Below are 19,680 nucleotides of genomic sequence, written 5' to 3' on the forward strand. Positions count from 1 at the left end.
GAAACCAAAATTGCAATTTGGATGGGCTCGGATAAGGTTAGGATTGAGCTGAGCTTTGGCCAAGCTCAAGCTACTAAAGTGTCACGGGCCTAGTTGTTGGGGCCCTATGCGGCACTCGAATGCATCAAGTAAGCCTATGCAACAAAGCACAAAAAGGCAACAAAGTGGCACACAAATTAGTCAAAAGTCTATTTGTATTGCATTAATTGATGGCAAGCACAAACACACGAGTTTGTGTCGAGGGGACCTCGTGCTTAACCTTTACACGGTATTGGAAAACTACCTACCTCCCCTCAATGAGTAAGTTAAGCTTTTGGGGGAGTGATAGAAAGATACATCATGATTGTGGAAAATCATATTTATAATTAGAATAATGCCATCGGCATCCCCCATACAAAATACATGTATTGCTCTATCCAAGACATAGACAAAGACGCGCGTGGTTGGCATGTTGTGGGAACAGTGGATGGCACTTTGGTGGCGCGGTGAAGTGCTCACTTGTGATAGTCTCCCCCAATCTATTCAGTCTTCATCCTTAAAGGTTGGCTTCTACTTGCTATTTGGTTTTGTTGTTGCTGGAGGAGGATTCTTCAACTGCTCCATTAACTTTGTCTCTTTCAAGGCCCGAGTGTCTAGTTGGGTGGAAGGAATGAAGGTGCTCTTTGTGTTGGGAAGGCTTATGGCCATGTCTTAAGTTAAGTCCCTTCTTGGTTGCTTCAAGGTAAAGACATTGATGTTTTCAGTTTGGTCAAGGAAGATGTTGGAGCCAAGTTTAGGTCAAAATGAGTTTTTGGACTAAGGAGACATTGGTTCACTTGTTTTTTCTCCCAAAGGGGTTTCCTCACATGGCTCCTACGAAGGCTGGCTTGAGGAAGGCTGTGGAAAGGATACATAGGTGGGTTGGGTGGCACTCGCTCTCCCCGATGATGGTGGTAGTGTAAGTGGTTATGGTTAGAGACTGCCTTGGGTCTTCTGGGTATCTTTTGTGTTGGATGCTTGCGGTGCTGATGCTGGTACTGGTGCTGGCACTGATGTTGAGGTTGGCATTAGTGCTGGATTGGCTTTGATGTATTCTTTGTGATGTCTTCCCCACCCATTCCTTCACTGATGTTAGGTGTTGGTGTGAGGGTCTTCTCTGCTGTTGGCTTGGCACTTGCTCCGTGGTTGCCTGCTTCTTGGTACAATTGCAAGGTTGAAAGCTACTTCCAATGTACCTTGTGGGTTGTTGTCATTGGGATCATGCACGGAGAATGCTCGTCCAGGATGAGTAAGTTGTTGAGGTGTGGCATGAGGGCTGCTTCCACTTGTGTCAAAAACTCCACTCTAAGGACAACTTGAAAATCATCCAAGAGAACCATAGATAACTTGATTTTGCCTTTCCATGGTCCCACTTGTAGGTCTACTCCATGGGCCATGCCTTCTACTACCTTGGCCCCCAAGTTGACGGCCTTGATCCACCCTGTTTGTTTGGTAGTGGTCAAGTCGAGTCATTTTGCCTCCGCAAGGAAGATGAAGTTGTGAGTGGCCCCGGTGTCCAACAAGGCTTGTGCCAGCCTCCCACCAAGGGTGATGTCTACATATTTCAGCCCCTTATGGGCTTTTTTGGGCCGCTTGGATGTAGCTTCTTTCTTTACCATGGCATTTATAAGATGGAGAGCACCTATTCTTGGCGCTTGTATGGGCTTCTCCTCATCATTCTCTTCATCATCACTGAGTTTTGCTATGAGGGCATTGATTTTCTTCCGCACAAGATAGTCACTAGTCTAGTGCCTTCTATTGAAAATGTAACAAGGTGTTGAAGGAGTTGTAAGTCTCCTAATGTACTGGTGGCCTTGATAGATTTGGGCTCCTTGTGGCTTCTTTCCTTGCTGGTAATTGTTAGGCTTGTTGGGGTGCATTTGTTTCTCCTGTGTGGTGGTCGATTGTTGGTCTCCCCCACTCAGACTCATGGTACATGGGTTGGATGGTTTTTGGTCTTCTTTGTCAAGTGTCCTCAGATCAACAAACTACTTAGGTATGGCCATGGCTATGGTGAGGTCCTTTACCCCGCACCATTAATTAAAGCTCAAGCTCAGCCCATGGCTTGAGACTATCCATGAAATTGAACAAGAGATCTTTGTTTGACATATTGGATATCTCAAGCATCAAGGTTGAGAATTTCTTGACATAATCATGTAGCGATTCTTGATGTATAAGGTTCTTTATTCTTCTATGCACCATGTACTCCACATTCTTAGGATAGAACTGTCGCTTGATCTTATGCTTGAATCCAACCCAAGTGTCAATGGCTTGTGTGCCACGTTTAATGTCTTGGCAACACCTACGCCATCATAACATTACAATGTTAGTCAAATTCATAGCGGTTGTACGTACTTGAATTTTGTTGTCAATAATGCTAGTGGTAGAGAAATATTGCTCTAATTGCCATAAGAAATTGTCAAGCTCCCTAGCATCCTGAGCACCCGAGTAGGGTGTTGGATCATGAATATTGATGTGCATGGGAGCTGGGGTAGATGAAGTGCTAGTAGAGTTGGCCACCACCCTTTTTAGGAGAGTCATTTCGTCTAGTTGTGCTTGAAACCTGTGTAGCATGCCCTGAAGGCTAGTTTGGAAGGCCCCACTTTCAAGTATTGTAAGGTGGAATGCATATCTTTGAAGGTGCCATTGAGTTGTTCTTCTAGCTCCACCACCATATTACCAACAGTCTCCAAGTTGAGATGGAGTTCATCGACCCAATTTTGGGCCTCGCCTATCGTCACCTCGTAATGTAGGATACACATCTCCATGTTTGCTAGTTGGTCAACTGATTTGTCACGCTTGCTAGTTTTTGTTGGGTGGCCCTTTGGGGCTTGTGTTTTGGTGGGTTCATTGAGTGGTGCATCGTCGGTGTCGTGGGCTTGAGACAAACCATGTAGTATGTCATTAGTGATGTCGCACTTGCTCTTCATTATGTTGAATGTGGGACAGCCGACATAGTCCAATTTGTGTAGAGGAGCTTATGTTATGATACCAACTATCACGGGGATAATGGTTGTGACCCCGTGCAACCGTGCAACACTCGAATGCATCGAATAAACCTAAGCGACAAAATACAACACAAGAAAAAACAACAAAATAGTACACCAATTAGTCAAAATGATATTTGTATTGTATTAATTACCATTGGCATTTCCCATAAAAAATACATGTATTGCCCCGTACAATATACATCATGATTGTGAAAAATAAAGTAATTATAATAATGCCATCCGCATTCCACATATAAAATAGATGTATTGCCACATCTAATACATAAACAATGACGCGCGATTGGCACGCTGTAGTCACGGTGGATGGCACTTTGAAGGCGCGGTGAAAAGCTCACTTGTGACAAAGTGTCACGGGGCTAATGGTTGGGGCCCTGTGTGGCACTCGAATGCGACGAGTAAGCCTAAGCAACAAGCAACAACACAAGAAAAGGCAACAAAGATGGCATACAAATTAGACAAAAGACAACTTGTATTGCATTAATGGATGGCAAGCATAAGCACACAATTCAGTGTCGAGGGGATCTCATGCTTAACCTTTACATGCTCTTGATTCACTCGACTACCTACCTACCCTCAAAGAATACAATAAGCTTTTGGGGGAGTGACAAAAAGATATATCAACAGGATAAAAAATCATACTATGTAATTACAATAATGCCATTCACAGTCCCCCCTTACATGATACATGCATAGCCCACTCATGACATACATGTTGACACCATGAAGGCACGCGGTAGGCACTCTGATGGTACAACGGTAGGTGCTTGATGGCGCGGTGAAGGAGTCACCTGTGACAGTCTCCCCCACTCAATTTGATCTACGTCCTCGGAGATCGGCTTTGGCTGGTCGCTTAGAGTCACTGTTGCGGAAGGAAGGTTCTTCTGCTGCTCCATGAACCGGCTGTCATCCAAGGCCGAGGTGTATATTTTGGTGGCATGGTTGGGTTGGCTTATTCTGTTGGGGTTTTCCTATGGCTAAGTCCTTTCTTGGCAGGCTCAAAGTATGTTAGTGGCTGATTCAGCTTGGCTATGGGGAAGGTTTGGGCCAGGTAAGGGTCAAAATGGTATTTTGGATTGTTAGGGTGTTGGTTCCCATGCATTTTTCCCCAAGGGTGACTCACGGGACTACTACGGGATTTAGCCTGAGGGATGATGTGAATGTGGTCCCTAAATGGCTTGGGTGGCACTCGCTCTCCCCGGTGGTTGTGGTAGTAGATGTGGGCAAAATCGGACATGGCCTTGGGTTTTCTATTGGGCCCATCAATTGTAGGCACTTGCAGCTTCTGTTGCGAAGTTGGCTTCTGCTGATGTTGATGCCGATGTTGGTGCTGGCGCGGGCGCTGGCATTGGCATTGGTGCTGGAAATGGAACGGTTTTGGGGGAGACTTCTTCCTGGTGATGACTTCCCAACCAGTTCTAGTGTTGATGTGAGATGATTGACAGGGGGTTTTCCTTGTTGACGCAGTGCTGGCTTCATGTTGCTTGTTTCTTGGTACAACTGTAAGGCTGAAAGCTGCTTCCTATGTATCTGCAGGGCTGATGATACAGGAACCATGCAAGGGGAGTGCTCATCCAAGATAAGTAAGCTGCTAATGTGTGGCATAAATGCTGCTTCCGCTTGCGTGAGGAACTCCACTCCAAGAACAACCTGAAAATCATCCAAGGGTATCACAGATAGATTGATGGGTCATTTCCATGGTCCAACTTGGAGTTCTTCTCCATGAGCCATGCCCTCTACTGCTTTGGCCCCTGAGTTGATAGCCTTGACCCACCTTGTTTGTTTGGTGGTGGTCAAGCCGAGTCGCTTTGCCTCTGCAAGCGAAATGAAGTTGTGGGTGGCCCCAATGTCCACCAAGGCTTGGGTCGGCATCCTGCCAAGGGTGATGTCTACATAATTCAGCCCCTTGTGGGCTTTAGTGGGCCGCTTGGATGTGGTCTCTTTCTTAACCATGGCGTTGATAAGTTGAAGGGCGCCTACTCTTGGCGCCGCTGTGGTTTTCTCCTCATCACTGTCTTCACCATTATTGAGTTTGGCAATGAGGTCATTGATTTTCTTCCGCACAAGACAGTCGCTAGTGTATCGGTGGCCCTGATGGCTTTCCATTGCAAATGTAACAAGGTGCAGGAGGAGTAGTTGGTCTCCTAGTGTATCGGTGGCCCTGATGGCTTTGGGCTCCTTGTGGCTTCTTCCCTTGTTGGTGATTAAGGGGATTGTCGGTGCGCACTAGCTTCTCCTTTGTTGAGGTTGATTGTCGATCTACCCCACTCAAACTCATGGTACGTGGGCTAGATGGCTTTTGCCACAAGAAGTTGTCAAGCTCCCTAGCATCCCGAGCACCCGAATAAGGTATTGGCTCACGAATCTTGATGTGCATGGAAGCTAGGGTGGAGGGAGTGCTAGATGAGTTGGCCACCGCCCTCTTTAGGAGAGTCATCTCGTCCAATTGCGCTTGAAATGTGTCTAACAAGCCCTGCAGGCTACTTTGGGAAGGCCCCGCTCCCAAATTTTGTATGGTGGTGTGCATGTCTCTAAAGGCGCCATTGAAACGTCTTTCTAGTTCCACCACTGCAGTCTCAACAGTCTCTAGGTTGAGGTGGAGTTCATCGACCTAATCTCGGGTTTCTCCCACTGTCGCCTCACAACGTAAGATGCGCATGTCCATGTTGGCTAGTTGATCGACTGACTTGTTGCGCTTGATAGCTTTAGTTGTGTGGCCCTTTGGGGCTTGTGTTTTGGTAGGTTTGTCGAGTGGAGCCTCATCAGTGTCGTGGGCTTGGTGCCGCCCATGTGGTGTGTCATCGGCAATGTCCCAGTTGTTCTTCATTGTGCTGAAGTAGGGGCGAAGACAGGGCCCAATGTGTGTAGGAGCTCCTCCTCTAATACCAATTGTCACGGGGCTAGTGGTTGGGGTCCCGTTAGGCACTCGATTGCGATGAATAAGCTAAGCAACAAGCAACAATACAAGAAAATACAACAAAGATGACATACAAATTAGACGAAAGACAACTTGTATTGCATTAATGGATGACAAGCATAAGCACACAGTTCAATGTCGAGGGGATCTCATGCTTAACCTTTACATGCTCTTGATTCACTCGGCTACGTACCTCCCCTCAAAGAGAACGTTAAGCTTTTGGGGGAGTGACATAAAGATACATAAAAAAAGGATAACAAATCATACTATGTAATTACAATAATGCCATTGACGGTCCCCCCTTACAAGGTACATGCATAACCCACCCATGACACACATGTTGATACTATGAAAGCACACAATAGGCACTCTGATGGCACGACGGTAGGTGCTTGATGGCGGGCTACTGGGCTCGGTCCGAGTCTAGTCTGCAAAATGAACGCTGGGGTTATGGGTTACGGTAGCAGGCTCAGCCCGAAGGCCGATAGTCCAGACCAGATAAAATTTCGGATTGCTCTGCGAAATTGCGCTTTCCGAACCCAAGAGCGTAATATTCAACTTTCACTCGCTAGTCGCTAGCAATCACGACACGAACTTAACGAACTCTTCCACTTGAACTGTAAATTTCGTTTTTTCGGCGTAGTCGATGGGAAGCTTAACCAACAAAAACAGAGTCTTGGCCTCTCAATCTCTATGCACGAGAACTCACCAGATTGGAGCACTAGCTTTGGTTGTGACGACGTTCTTCGTTACAAGGATATTCGATCAAACATTCAATTCATGCAATTACTCCCCCTTTGAGCTGAAGCGGTCCCACGATCTCTTCTTGCCTGGTAATGGCGGTTTCGTTTCCTGGCCTGGTCAAGGTTATGGGTCACACCTCGATCTTAAGATCTACGTATATGATGAGAACGAGATTGATGGGTTGAAGGAATTGATGTTTGGAAGAGATGGTAAGATCTCTGCGGATTCCTGTGTGAAAGGGCAGTGAGGAACGCAGGTGATTGTTTGAGTATTTTGTTTGATCAAAGTTTGTATAAGGTTTTGGGTTTCATTTGATTTTTTGTATTTCTTGAGAAAGTAGTTTCATTTTGGGCAAAATTCGAGTGCATCGTTTTCTGTTATTTATCTTTAATAGTTGCCTCGTTTCTGCTCAAGAAAAATTCTCCCTTGCTTAGATGTATTTAAGGGAACCTGTTTAGTTTTCTTTAAAACGCCATTTTCCTGATTTTTAGGTCAAAATTCACAGGCTGCTTCTGAAGTCAAGGTTTTGGACATTGAAGAAAGAAGAAGCGGATCTGTTTTTTGTTCCTGCTTATGTCAAATGTGTTCGGATGATGGGGGGTCTCCACGATAAGGAGATAAGCCAGACATATGTGAAGGTAAACCGTCCTCTTTATACAAACACCGGATGTGTATATCTCATTAAAGTGGATCATGCGGGTCTGTATCATAACCAGAACAACTAGATTTCACATACACACTAATGGTTAATGATTATCCTCTTTTAGATGTTATGCAACATTAAATGGAAGTTGGAGCTCGCATAGTTGAAATGTGGTTATTCTGTTTGGTATTTGTTGACAAATTTTGTAGTTTCACTATCAGTCCTTTTGAGAACGCCTTTTGATGGCATAAGGAGATTGCTTTGGTTTTGATTGCTTCTTCAGCTTTTACTTTCAGGTTCTAAGTCAATTGCCATATTTCCGACTATCAGGTGGGCGCAACCATGTATTCATCTTTCCAAGGTAGAGCACATTTCTCTCTCTCTGTTGATAAAAAGTGTGGTTTTATTCTGAAACTATATCAGAGATGCGTTTGAAGGATGTTTTTGTACTATACTATGTCTGTTAATTGCAATCTTTGTGCTATAAAAATAAAAAAGAATGTGACAGGACTGCTGCAGGTACCTGCTAAAGTTCCAAACTTCAGACCTTTGAACTCCTTAAGGCATTATTCCCATAGAAATATATTTCTTTCAGTTTTACCTGAAACCTGAATAGATAAACAATCCATATTCTAAAAACTTCTCTAATTCTCCTTTTTCCATATTCTCCATCCTACTGCAAATGCAATTGCTTAGAAAACAAGACATTTGCTAAAACCTTTATTTGGACATGCCTATATTAGTTCCTTACATTTTGGGAACTAACCCATGCATGACCAAATAAGTTGCTGAAATTATGCCAAATTTGATTGGAAACTAGTGGCAATAAAACAATAAATAAGAGATCTATTCATCATGGTTCTTGCAAAGAAAGCACATATTCCAAATTATACTCTTCCTAGATATCAAAGGATCAACAACAATTTATCTAGGAATTCTGTACAATATATCTCAATTGACACCAACCAATTGGTAACCATTTATCCATCAAGTAAGTTGCCAATTATTAATTTGCCACCCTTTCGATATTGTTAAACTGGCTAAAGTTGAACTCTGATATATAAAGATTATTTTCTAACCAGGAAGAACAATATTGAGTCTATGTGTGGCCCACATAACCATGTGGTCCATGACATGTCTGTTCTGTCTGTTGAAAGATGGAAAATTGCCAAATAAGCAAAATTTCATGGATATTTTTTTTGGCCTATGAGATCTTGGAACTGGTTGATGCCACTGCCTAAGTTCACCTCCAAAGTATTGCATCTACTGTCATCTTTCCCATTACCTGGTTTTATACCCTTACCTGCCTAAACCATGGGTCCCCACTATCCTCATCCTATTTCACTATCTCTGTCTCTCTCCAGTTGATTGTCTTTTCTTCTCTACTCATGCAATGGTTATGTCCTCACTTCTCCGTGCAGTGATGCATATGCTTTCAATCATGTTTCTTTTGTCACCCCCCCGAAAAAAGTATTTGAATTTCCAAAAATCAGTGTTTTAAAAGTGCAAGGTGGGGCACCTGTCTTTTGGAAGCAAGAGGCAAAATTTTCAAAAAAATGTACAAAAATTCAAAAAGAAAATCAGAAAATTTGTAAAAAGATTAAAAATAATATTAATTGAAAATGTATACTTAAATTTAAAACTAAATGTTTTAAAAATCATATTAGCTCAAAATAAAATATATAAATATAACATATAAAATGTATGCAAAGTAAAAATGTAAAAAATAAAATTAAACATAACATATAGCACATATTCAAGCACTCAACAATGCAAGCATGTGGAACTTCCAATCTCTTTATTTCTTTTCTAATCGCATTACTCTAGTTCCATAAGCTGATTTGTACTAAACCTCTTGAGGCAAGCCCATGTTAGGGTCTTATTGTCTTAATCTTAAATTCTTAATTTGTACATAAAAAATGGTTCTATAATTTTAATTATAATTCCCTACATCTTTTTTTGATCAATAAAGAGAAATTTTATTAAAATCAAACTCAGGTACGGGTGAGCATTCGGTTTGTTTGGTTAAAAACCGAACCGAACAAACCAAACTTTTAAAACCGATTAACATTTTTGAAAACCGAACGGAACCGAACTTATACAATACCGGACAAACCGAACTGAATTTTATTTTCAGTTATTTTGGTTAAAACCGAAATCCATTGACTGTGCTATGACTTCCTGCAAAAACAATTCAGTATCAAACTGAGAAACAGTGCCCCGACCATAATATTTTCCTCTTTCTTTTATTTGTCATTAGATTGCATTTTAGGGTTTCTAACAGATCAGCCAATACCCAACCTGGCCATATTTTATTATTTTGAAGAACCTGGACATATTGTATGGAAATATATAACCCAAATCATGAAAAGGGATTAAACAACTCAAAGCAAACTAAACCACCAAATCATGAAAAGGGATTAAACAACTCAAAGCAAACTAAACCACCAAATCATGAAATGGGATTAAACAGCTGTACAGGCCCAAACACCCAGTTGCTTCAAACTCACCTGTGCCGGATGATTTGTTGAATAGCTAGCTCACCGGTCACCGCTGCAACTGGGGTAGGTAACAAAGGGGAAAAAGAAAAAAAAAAGAACTAAACTGAACCAGATTGGAAATTTGGAATCCACAATCTGGTAAATGAAGGATAAAGGGGGACTGGTTAAATAGTTAATGACGAATAAAAGGGGAAAAAGAACAAAAAAAAAAAAGCACCTGAGTTGCAGAGTCGCCGTCGTCGGAGTATCACTTGCGCTACCGCTGGTGAGTGGTGCCAGTCTGCCAGACTGAGTAGAAGGCGAAGAAAAGAGTAGAAGACGAAGAAAATACAAAACTCAAAGTCTCAAACAGTCAAAACTCAAAACTCAAACAACAAACATGTTGAGGACTCGAGGGTTTTGGCCTAATGGCCAACATAATTACTCATTTACCCCTAAAAGTTCGGTTATTTCAGTTAACCGAACCTCTAAATAGCACAACCGAAACCGAAACCCAATATTAACAAAACCATACTTAAAACTGAACCAAACTGTTTACCCAAACTAACTGAACTGACCAAACCAAAACCGAAATTTCGGTTCGGTTATTCGGTTTCAACCGAACTATGCTCACCCTTAAACTCAGGTATTACAGCAAGGTGGATAATATCCATCAAGAAACAAATTTATAATTCCCTACTTAAAAATTGTCTTATATTACAAAGAATAAATGAACAACATTAAGGGGAGGAAGAAAGAAGTACAGGAGGCGCTGCAAATGCTGGACAGCTCCGTCTATCTCAAGCTGAGGAAGTCAACGTAATCTCTCAGGGCTCTCGGGATTTAAATGGAAAAACTCAACCCTCTCTATTGAACTTGGATAAGGATGAATCAGAAAGGGGAGTACTGGAGTCGGGTCTTCAAGGGAGTAAGTTAGATGTTGCTGTTAACTTTACCATGAACACTTTACAAAAGTTCCCTTGCAAGGAAATGACACCAGACTCGGTCGTCTTTGGCAAACAGTCCAGTCCTAGCTTCTCGAATGCTCTCCCTAACCAATCAGGTATGATTGTCAGTTTATTTGTGGATACTAACCAGTGTGATATGCCTGAAACAGATGTACTAGCATCCCATCCAGAATGTACGACAAAAGTATGCTTAGAGGTGGAAGAAGGGAGAGTTGGGGAAGGCAATCTTGAAGAAAAGAGTAAAGAATTAGATGAAGCTTGGAGACTGATTTGCACAGAATTTGAGTTACTCAAACAAAATGAAGAATATATGGATGGGTTCAATGAAGTGGTCATGGGTAGGGGAAAGGAAGGGGATGACCCTGTTAGAGGAGAACTTCAGACCTCATTAGTGGAGGTTTTTGGTGAGGGGGATCAGGCTGATGCAAGGGCTGAAAGGAGTGAACAGGTGGAAACATTCAATAAGAGGAGGGAGGAAAAAAAGAAAAAAGAAAAGAAAAAAAGGTCAGAGGTGGAAAGGTTAATTTGTGACATAGAAGGGAACTTAGAGTTTAGTGGTAGATGAGATAGGAGAAAGGGATTGAAGTAAGGAGTTGTGGTTTAAGGTTGAGGGTGTTCTATTGGTTTGTGCCTATGAGGATAGTTAGCTGGAATGTTAGGGGTTTAGGGAGTGCAAGGAAAAGGAGGGTGATTAAGGACTTACTTAAAAGGGAAAGGCCTGACATTGTTATGTTGCAAGAAACAAAGTTGTCAGAGCTGGATAGAAGATGGGTGAGGAGTGTGTGGAGGTCTAGAGGAGTAGGATGGATTTCAGCCCCATCTTGGGGAGCCTCAGGGGGGATTGTCACACTTTGGAAAGATGATGTAGTAGAGGTAGTGGAGGAGTTAATAGGGAGATTCTTGGTTTCCATCAAATTTAAGAATGTAGAGAATGACTTCACTTGGGTGTTAACTAATGTCTACGGTCCCAATAATTATAGAGAAAGGAATGACATGTGGGAGGAACTGTATGCAATTCAAGGTTTATGGGAAGGTCCATGGTGTTTGGGAGGGGATTTTAGTGTGATAAGATTTTCTGAAGAAACTAATAACTCCCCACAAACCATCACAACTAGCATGAGAAAGTTTAATAGCTTTATTGCTGATTGTGAGTTAAAGGAGATCCCACTAGTGCAAGCTCGATTTACTTGCTCTAACTTACAGGAAGTGCCCTTATGGTCAAAGATGGATAGATTTATCTTTAATGTTGATTGGGAGAACTATTGGGGAAACTTGGTGTTTAGAGCTTTGCCTAGGGTGACCTCAGATCATCGTCCTATAAAAATAGGTGTGGAAGATTTTATCAGTGGACCTAGACCCTTTAGGTTTGAAAACATGTGGCTAATCCACCCGGATATTGTGAATAAGGTAAAATTCTAGTGGAATGAGGAATTGAGGGGGACAAAATGGAAAGGGGTAAGATTTCACAAGAAACTACAGAGAATAAGAGCCAAAATAAAAGTTTGGAATAAGGAACATTTTGGAAGACTTGAGGAGCAAAAAGTGAATCTAATCTCTAGGATAGAAGAGTTGGATGAAAGAGAGGCTCAATCTAGAATGGAGGAGGGGGAGAGAGTTCTGAGGGGACAGTTGAAGAAGGACCTAGAAGAGGTCCTACTGAGGGAAGAAATAAGTTGGAGGTAGAAATCGAGGCATAAATGGATTAAGGAAGGTGATGGGAATACTAAGTTTTTTCATGATGTAGCAAATGGGAGGAGGAGAAAAAAATTTGTGTCTAAGTTAGAGATAGGGGAGGAATTCACTAACCAGGATGATATTGCTAGGAAGTTTGTGGAACATTTCAAATTGATTTACAGAAGACCCTTGGAAGAGAGGAGGGAAATCGAAGGGATTGATTGGTCAAGGTTGGAGGAATATCAGGTTAGGTGGTTGGAAAGAAACTTTGAGGAAGAAGAGATTAGGAAGGTGGTGTTTTTGATGGACAGGTCCAAAGCTCCAGGACCAGATGGTTTTACAATGGCTTTTTATCAGGATTGTTGGGAGGTGATAAAAGATGATCTTTGTGAGGTTTTTAATGAGTTCGCAGAGAAGCATATAGTTAGTCGAGGCATTAATTCCACATTCTTGGCCCTAGTTCCAAAGAAAGCTGATGCTCTCCATCCTAAAGATTTTAGGCCAATTAGTTTGGTGACTAGTATTTATAAAATCTTGGCCAAGGTCTTGTCTTTAAGGATTAAAGAAATCCTCCCCTCCATTATTAGTCAGGCTCAAGGGGCTTTCATCCAAGGGCGTCAGATAATTGATCAGATTCTGATTGCCAATGAATGTGTGGAAGAGATGAAGAGGTCCAAGCAGAGAGGCTTTGTTTGTAAGCTTGATATGGAGAAAGCCTATGATTTGGTGGACTGGTAGTTCCTACTAGAGGTTTTGAGGAAGTGTGGGTTTGGGGACAGATGGTGTAGTTGGATGACTGGTTGTGTTAGCTCTTGTCACTATTCCATCCTAGTAAACGGGATGGTGAGGGATTTTTTTCTAGCTAGTAGGGGAATCAGACAAGGGGACCCACTTTCACCCTTCCTCTTTACCTTGGTAGCTGATGTGTTTAGTCGAATTATCACTAGGGCTGATAGGGAAAATGTGATAAGGGGTTGGAGAGTAGGCACAAACCGAATTCCAGTCACTCATCTTCAGTTTGCAGATGACTTGATGATCTTTTGTGAGGGAGGTTTCGGTGAGAAGGTGGAAAATTTGAAAGAATTGATTACAGTTTTTGAAGGAGTCTCTAATTTGAAAATTAATCTAGGAAAAAGCTGCATAGTCGGAGTAAATTTAGTTTTTGAGGAGGTTGAGGCGATTGTAGGCTGTCTTGAGTGCTCCATTTCCTCCTGGCCTTTGTCTTACTTAGGTCTTCCGTTGGGAGCAAACCCTAGGGAGAGTAGGTTCTGGACCCCAGTCTTGGAGAAGTTAGAAAAGAGACTAGCTGTTTGGAAGAAAAATTATATCTCTTTGGGTGTGAGGATCACTTTGATAAAAGCTACCCTCATGAATCTACCTACCTATTATCTCTTTGTCTTTAGGATACTGTCTAGGGAAGCGAAAAAGTTGAAAAAATTGATGAGAGATTTTCTGTGGGAACCAGGAGAAGGTAAAAAAGACCATTTAATTAAGTGGGGGGTTGTGGATAGAAGCAAAGAGGAGGGAGGATTAGGGCTCGGGAATGTGCTTAAAAAGAACTCAACTCTTTTAGGGAAGTGGTTGTGGAGATGGCCTTTGGAGCGGGATAAACTCTGGCACGAAGTAGTGAAGAGTATTCATGGATGTTTAGAGAGTGGTTGGGATGCTAGTGCATCAAGGAGGGCTAACCTAGCCACACCTTGGAAAGCAATTCACAAAGTTCTTCCGCAGTTCCTTAGCTGTGTCAGGTATAATGCTTGTTCAGGTAATTCTATTTGGTTTTGGGAGGACATTTGGGTTGGAGATCTCCCTTTGAAAGACCTTTTTCCTTCATTGTACTCTGTTTCCTTGTATAAAAATGAGGTGATCTCAAAATTCCTTCCGTCGAATTTATCCTTACCAACTTTGTCTTTGGGATTTTGGTTTCCGTAGAGGATTAAGGGATGAGGAAATTAAATGTTTGTCTACTCTTTATGTCTCCTTGATAAGGTTTGGTTGGATCCCTCGAAACTTGATAAAAGGATTTGCGCCATTCACCCCAAAGGGTCTTTTTCTTGTGGTTCCTTTTTCAAGTTCCTCTGCCAATCTCCCTCTCATCAGAGTTTCCCTTTCAAAGAAGTTTGGTGTAGGCCGGTCCCCCCCAAGGTTATGGCTTTGTGTTGGGAAGTGTGGCATGGTAAAGTAAACACGATGGACAACCTACAAAAGAGAAGACCCGCCCTTTGTATTTCACCAAATTGGTGCATTCTTTGCAGATCTCATGGTGAGGATTGTAATCATCTACTTGTAGTGTCATTGTAGAGCTCTGGGCTTGGCTTCTATCTTTGTTTGGGTCTAGTTGGAATATGCTAGCAGAAGTAGCACAATCTTTAACCCTTCTTTCTTCTCTTGGCCCCATAAAAGAGGAAGGAAAATGTGGAGATACTCACGAGCAGCATTGTTATGGACAGTATGGGAAGAAAGGAATGCTAAAATCTTCCAAGAAAAAGGAAGAAGCAGTCAAACCTTAAAGGACTGCATTTTGTCCAGGTCTTTACATTGGTTAAAGACTCTAGAATTATTTAACCATTTTACTTTTACTGATTGTTGGAAGGATTAGAAGTTGGTAGCAAGCTGTTCCTCCTACAAGGAAAGGGCAGTGACTAGATGGGTCCCCCCTCCTCTTGGTTCTTTGAAGCTGAATTTTGATGGGAGTAGCCAGGGTAACCCGGGTCCCTCTGGGATGGGAGGTGTACTGAGGAATGAGGCTAGAGAGGTTGTCTTGATCTACTCTGGCCCTTCAGGAGTTGGGAACTCTATCCGGGCAGAACTGCTAGCTGCAATACAAGGAATACTTCTTGCAAAAGAAGTGGGCATGGAGCAGCTTCTGATTGAAGGAGACTCTAAGACAGTGGTGGACTGGTTAAATAATCTGGAGGATGTCACTTGGGGCTACAAAAATGAGTTAGAGAAATTCAAATGGCTGACAAGAAATATGTCTATAACAGTACAATGGGTTGCGAGATCAGCTAATGCTTTTGCTGATGTCTTGGCAAAACAAGGGATAAATAGGGAAACATTGTTCTGGGCACAATTGTAACTATTGTTTTAATTTCAACATTCATGTTTTCTCTTTTGTAGTTTGTTTATTTGCTGTTTGGAGAGGCTTCTCCTCGCGCCTCTAAGGGGATCTTCTTGTATCTATTCATTATTTTAATGGAATTGATGTTATTTATCAAAAAAAAAAAACAACATTAAGGGGGGGGGGTCTTGGAGCACTGGTGAATGAGGGTGAATAGCAGAATAGGGAACGTTTATTTTTGGGTCAACCTGAATATAATGAGCAAGAAAATGGTGTAGGTGGCTTTTACCAGCCTAAGTGGAGGGATGCTTTGGCATACTTGTACGTGATCCATTCTTTTTCCAATTTAATAAAACGATATGGTTTTATCAATAAAACATAACTCCTTGGGGAGGAGGACATGATTTCTGTGGTAGCATTGCTCTACTAGTCAATGATGATACACCATAAGACAATCCTCTCATAACATCATCAGTAGTCAAGTCTCAAAACTTTTCTACAATACCAATTTGACACTGATTTAAGTTGTAAGTGGTTATTGAATATTTTGATAAAATGCACTCATACTGTTTTCAGGGGTCTAGGAAAAAAAATTCTTTATTTCATGGTTCCATTGCAAAAAGCTTTGTGACTAATATCCGTGGCAGGATAATGCGAAATCACAACAGACCAGAATGCTAGAATAGGGGGGTATATTTCAATTTTAGCTATTATTACTGTATCTATGCACTCCACTTGTTTATTTGTGAACTTTTCATTATTTATACATGGCTGTCTTCTTTCACTATGATGCAGTGGTGCTGGTGGTCACTTGTTTCGGTCTTGGGCAACATATTTGAACTGATCCATCATTCTTACTCCTGAGGTATTTTGAATTTGTCGCTTTTTGTTCATCTGTAATCTCTTTGGAAACAGATACTGCATTTAATACTTTCTTTTAACATTATTCATCAAAAAAATAAAACTGTCTTTTAACATTCTTACTCCTGAAGTTCTGAAATTTCTTTCCTGTTTCAAGGATAATGGGAATGAAATACATACTTACAGATCTGCAAATTGGTTAAAATGGAGAAGATATAAGACGAAAAAGAGAAATAACAAATAAAAGGAATTGAAAGAAATATAAATACAACCAAGCATTTAAACTTTTTTGTTTGAAAGTTTGTTCAGGTTTTAGGTATTTCAATTTTGAGTGGTTGAATCCTAGTGCAAAAGCAATATTCAATTATCTATGCTATTATAAAGCAGGTACTTGCCTTGATTTGGGTGCAGGTCATAAAAGTTAAATTTGATAAAGGTAAAAGATCAATCCCTTATATCTTTACCTTGCACATGTGCATAGCATGTGAACTTACACTAGTATAAAGGTAAAAGATCAATCCCTTATTGGCCCTAAGGTAGAGGACTTCATATATGAGAGTCTGATTTAACTAGATGAAAAATCAAGGACTCACAGACATGTCTAAAGAAAAGTACAATCTATTAAAATAGCCCACCTTTTTTGAACTCTGGCATTTTATACCTATAGGAAAAAGTTTAAAATTCATAATTTTTTTTTACTTAATAACATTTTATGGGGAAATAGCATTCATTGCATACTTTAGTTATTCATTTATTTCAAATAAGCAAATAAACAAAGGAAAATGTTACATAGAAGTGTCCCTCAAGAATCCATTGAGTGTCACAATCTGATGCATGTCAGACTTGGTCACTTCATCCATTTGTAGAGTACATGCAGCAATTCTTCTAAGTACACTTGTCTTTTACAAGTAGACATGCCATCAAATTTACTTTCGTTTTTAATCAGCAATAATTATCAAAAGTGCTTTATTAGTATAATAAAGATTTAAGAGCCCCTTACAATCACAAAAAAAAAGGCAAAACTATAGGAACAAGCTGACGTATCAAATGAAAAGAAAAACATGGAAGCTTTAGTATGCATGTGATTGTTTAAGTGCATGCTTTTAGTGCAACACACAGTAGGGTGTGTCCAGACCCCTGTTTCTGTCCACATTTTGGAGCCATGCCCTCCAAACATAGGTCTTATTAGATAGGTAGTTAAAAATCCTTCATAGTAGTGCCAAAATCAGGTCATCTGGAGAAGACCTGGAAAGATCCTTGGTGTGAAGAGATTTCCAGATCTGTGCATTAGTAGCAGAGACTTCTTTTATGGAAGGGTCAGCCATATCTTGGGCTCCTGCTTTTAGAAGAAACTTCAATAATTGGGTGTTGCAGTTCTTATCTGTTAGCATTACTGCACAATTGGCATTTCAATATGCAAGCCTCAGGTAGAAGAAAGTGGAAATGGACAAAGTCAGGCCATTTCCATGGTTTGTATGGTGAGCAGGACCAATCTTTTCCATACAAGGTTATATGGGGAGCAGAAGCTCCATCAAAAATGAAGTTTTTTTGCCTGGGTGGTGGTAAAAGAGAGATGTCTGACAAAGGAGATGCTTTCTGGAAAAGGAGTTAACATGCAGGACATAAGATGCCCTCTATGAAATAAGGAGATTGAATCTTCTAATCACCTCTTTCTTTTTAGCAATTTCTCTTACATGGATTCACTTTTGCAAAATCATCCCTACGCTTTGGTGCTTCTCAGCAATATGGTTGGGGATCTGTTAACAGGATGGCAGGTTAAAGGAATGTTCAAGAGAGGGAGTCATGTTGGGCAGCTGTACCCATAAGTGCTTTGGGCAATATGGATAGAAAGAAATAGCAGAATCTTTGAGCAGAGGGCAAATCCAGAGGAAGCTGTGATCAATTTTTCAGTAGTAATGATTAAAAGCTGGTTATCTTCTCTTGAGAGTTTAAGTGGAGAGGGTTGTACTTCATTTTTTTTCTAAATACACTTTTTTGGGGGTTTCGATGCTGTGTATACTGTACAAACTCTTTTTGTACAGGACTGTGTATACCCTATACTTTTCTTGATTTAGTTGGTTCTACTAAAATGGAGCCCATAGAGGGTGGGCTGGACAAAGATGTTGGGTTAAATATGGAGCCATAGAGGGTTGGCTGAACATAAAGGAGGCACATGGGATTTTAAGTGATCCAGTGGTCATTTTGGGAGGGTGTTGATGGATGATTCTTCTGGTCCATTGTCTTCCTCTTTGACTAGACAGCGAGGGAACGGATGGGAGGCTATGGGAAATCCTGCAATCAGGTTAGTCGAGATTCAGGGGTTTGAGATTGAAAGCAACAAGGGGATTACAGTGGAGGTCCTAGACGAGACACAGGTTTTTCTTGGTGGTAACGGATGTCAACAGGAAAGTAAAGAAGACAGAAGAGATTCTTGTACAACTGGTACTTGTGAAGAGGAAAGCGATACGACTAGGATGAAAGGAACGGGAAAGGAAGGGGTGGAGAAGACATTAAGGAAGAAAATAAGCAATGAGAACAGGTTGGGGAAGAAGCAGAAAAAAGAAGGATTTAATAATGGAATGGAAGGAAGGGATGAATTGGAAAGGTGTGGGGCTGAAGGAACTAAGGTCTATCAAAGGAAAAGGACCTAAAGAACTAAACCTTGTGATGGAGATTTGGAAGTTGAAAACGAAGAGGTGATTATTCTGGATGAAGTTCACGAAATTGAAAAGAAAGCTGATCTATTGGTAATATTAAGATGAAGAATCAAGCTTTACTCAGCAAATGGTTATGGAGGTTTCCTAATGAAAATGAGAGGTTATGGCACAAGGTTGTGGCGAGTATTCATGGCATATCAAGCAATGGGTGGGATGCTGGATGTCTCCGTAGAGCTACCTTGGCTGCCCCATGGAAGGCCATCCATGATTTTCTTCCTACCTTCTTACATCATATCAGGTATGACTTCGCCTATGGTAAAAAAATCAGGTTTTGGGAGGATGTGTGGATTGGGGATACCCCTTTGGGTATTAGATTCCCTTCTCTCTTTGATATTTCCAGGTTTAAAGGTAGGCCCTTCTCTGACTTCCTTACTCAGCATCACTTCTCTACAGGATTGAATTGGAATTTTGGTTTCATTAGAAACCTTAGATAATCTGAACTTTCTATTATGACTGATCTTTTGAGCTTGCTGAATTCAGTTTTCTTGTGTGAAGGTGGCTCGGATTCTAAAGTATGGGGTCCTAATTCTGATGGGGAGTTCTCTTGCAAGTCCTTTCGTTCTCTGGTTGCCACCTCTTCTTCCTATTC

At 41.3% G+C, this 19,680-nt stretch overlaps 1 pseudogene across 1 annotated transcript in view; it reads left to right on the top strand.

The window, feature by feature from the left end:
* The first annotated feature begins 6,373 nt into the window (after window positions 1–6,373).
* LOC104589276 (putative glycosyltransferase At5g25310) overlaps window positions 6,374–19,680 on the top strand; it is a 30,552-nt pseudogene continuing 17,245 nt past the window's right edge. Inside the window, exons 1-4 of the transcript XR_016076614.1 lie at window positions 6,374–6,943; window positions 7,179–7,325; window positions 7,627–7,691; window positions 16,309–16,378. The product of XR_016076614.1 is annotated as a putative glycosyltransferase At5g25310 (transcript). The remainder of the gene's footprint in view (window positions 6,944–7,178; window positions 7,326–7,626; window positions 7,692–16,308; window positions 16,379–19,680) is intronic.

Source organism: Nelumbo nucifera, chromosome 5 (genome assembly GCF_055504915.1).
Source record: "Nelumbo nucifera cultivar China Antique chromosome 5, China Antique-T2T, whole genome shotgun sequence".
Lineage (NCBI taxonomy): Eukaryota > Viridiplantae > Streptophyta > Magnoliopsida > Proteales > Nelumbonaceae > Nelumbo > Nelumbo nucifera.